Here is a 3,088-nt window from a genome sequence, read left to right as displayed (position 1 = left end):
AATTTTAATCAGAAAGAGGTTTGAAGTCTTAGTGATAAAGGTCATCCAATATTATCAGCTTCTGTTTAGAGCTAGACCTTTGATGCACAGAGCCCAGGAAAGTATGAAGTCTGATGCCTGTGCCTAGAGATGCATACAAGTTAAGTAAAAAGGAATCCCTTTCATAGCTTAGGGGGAGGAGGGGAGGGAGAAGAAAAATCTTTTGGCCATCTCGGAAAGTCATTCAGAGTGACTGATGAAGGGAGGAGAGATGCTAGGCAATTTGACCTTTTCCCATTTAACAGGTGATAGAAGAAACCTCTTCTTTTGCAGTTTTTCTAGGTTAAGGTCAAGGCATGGGTGACTAAGAATAAAAATAGCCTCAAAAATAAGGTGTTCAGACAAATATGGCTTCCATTAAAGGGCATGCAATATTTGACTGATTTAGATGCATTAAAATCCAAATCCAGTTCTTGACTCCAAGTAGAAAAAACAACAACCCAAAGATTACATATTACACTGCACCCTCGTTCTCCTGTGAGTTACATGTCAGCCTCCCCATCATAAACAAATTCTCAGTGGTCAAATCAGTCTGCAAAAAAATCAACATTTTCTTATCTCAGTCTTGATCTGTGTTAAAAAAAAAAGGGGGGAGGGGGAAATACTGGATTAAAAAACAAAATCTGTGATTTAGGTCTGTATATTCCAGGTCAGAGTTACTTTGCTTTGTGACTAAAACAGTATTGCCTAATCATGGTAATCTAACATTACAGTGAGTCAGAGAACTAATATTTTCATAAGGGCTACTTTCCAAAGGCTCAGAAACCTCTCTAGCATTTAGCACAGCGCCTGGTATATAGTAGGCACTTAATATGTGCTTGTTGACTTGACTTGATATGCAGAGACTCTTTCATTTCTCCCCTCTGTTTCTTGTCAACTGTATAGCAAGTAAACATTGTCTCTGTTCAAAGAATCTAAGAGTCAGAAGGATCCCAGTTCATCAACCTTCTACCCTCAATAACATTCTAGACAGAGTGACAAACCCACCTGAGCCAGAATACTTCCACAGAGATGACTTATTTCCTAAGAAGTCAGGTCATCCCACATGCTGGACAGCTCTGGTTGCAGACCTTAGTTCACATTTCAGCCTTTGACTCATCATCACATTTTGTTTCATTTTACCTGTGAATATTATGACCAAGCATTTCTCTTTTATACCAAGGGTTTTCTAATGATTTGTGAGTGAAACCAGAACCAAGCCTATTTTTCATATAGAATGAAAAAGTCTGGTGATATATACCTGTCAGCAGACAAAAAGGAAGGAATTTTGCCCTTTGAGTCATAAGTCTACTAATCTTTCACTGTCTGAAACAGCACCTATTGTGACTGACTCAGGTGAGATAAGGATACTAGGTATATTTCAGAGCTATCAAGGTTCCTCTTGATGACCCATTGACTTAGTCAACATCCTCAGCAGTCTGACTTTGCAAGCATACACACACACACACACACACACACAGACACACACACACAGACACACACACATACGTACATACACAGATATACTACATGCATACATGTATTGTGCAAATGTGTATATGTGTATAATGCACTATGCAACAAAAAGTTTAATGAAAAGAGTACTACTTTGGCATAAGACATGGGTTCCAGTTAGCAGGCCCCTATTGGTTGCTTGACTTTGGCCAGCTTGAATGTCTCTGAGCCTCAGTTCCTTTATAAAAATCTGTAAAATGAAAACAATAATGCTTATGCTACCTGCCTCAGTAAGTTGTTTTGGGATCAAATGAAATGATATCTGGAAAAGTGCTTGGTAATTCTCAAATACCATGCATATGCCAGTTGGTATATGGGATGTTTCCAAGTATAGAAGGCTATGTCAACATTGATATCTGGATCAGGTCTCTGACTCATAGGAGAAAACCTGGGAGTGGGGAGGGAGGAGGGAAAACTCTGGTCACTCATCAACCTATCAAAAGTGAGACTGAAGAGACTCAGTGGGCCCAGCTTTTCAAGTCTTTCTGGCCTTATTTGCCTGAATTATCTTATAAACACTGCATTTTGTAGACAAAACATACACACCAATCTGGATAAAAGCATCAATGTCTTCAAAAGGGCAGATGTCAACAAATCTTCATGGGGAAAAAGGTCTATAGAACTACCAGTTCAAGGCTTGGGTATCCAGTTACTAAAATGCTGCTGCTACCTTGGGGGAAAAAGAGAGAAGAAAGAGTTTTAATTATTCATGGCCAATGGACTTCAAAGGGAAATAGCAGCCTGGAGCAGTTAGTGGAGCTGGGGTTGAGTCTGAGCTACTACAGAAGAAGCCCACCCCACCCCCTGGAATTTCCAGTTCTCCAGAGTAAGGCTGTGAAAATCTGACCATATTCTAGAATCCAGGCCCACTACTGATTTCCCAGTAGAATAGAAGACATAAAATCTATCAAATGAGTCATTGGTAAACTAATTCCTGGTCCCATTGGCTGCAAGATAGTGGTTTCCTAAAAAGCCCTGCAAACCCAAGGTAGTGTAAAATTCTAAAGCCTCAAGAGTTGTTTTTCTTTGTTAGTATATTCTCTGACTTGGTCATTGGCTCTGAAGTCAGAAAACTTAGGTTTGTTCACGAAGGACAATTTGTGACACTTACCACCTCTGCAATTTTGGGCAAGTCACTTAGACTCCGTGGGCCTCAAATAAAGAGGTTGGACTAATTGGCTACTGGAGTCTCCTCTAGAGCCAAGATCCTAAGGCCTGCTTTCAGCCAAGTTTGAAATCCCAGACTGAGCAGCAAGTTTCATCCCCCTCTAAAGAAATTTCCCCCTTTATCAGGATATAATCCAGGCTTGTCTGGTAAAACCCATTTCTAATGTAGGGCCTGCCCTTAAGGGGACTCTTGCACATTTTCCCTAACATGCAGCCTGTTGGGTGCCTTGCTATGTGGCTGGAGTTCAGCCAGGCACCTGAAACTGAGAATAAACAGCAGAGAAGACAAAAAACACAAAACAGAAACCAACACACAAAGACTCATTTCTTGGAGGCTTATAAAAGAGAAAAAGCAGAGAAACTATAGTTCTCCTCTCTCTGGATCAAT

Source organism: Notamacropus eugenii, chromosome 3 (assembly GCF_028372415.1).
Source record: "Notamacropus eugenii isolate mMacEug1 chromosome 3, mMacEug1.pri_v2, whole genome shotgun sequence".
NCBI classification, from domain to species: domain Eukaryota; kingdom Metazoa; phylum Chordata; class Mammalia; order Diprotodontia; family Macropodidae; genus Notamacropus; species Notamacropus eugenii.
Note: the sequence above shows the minus strand (reverse complement) of the source record.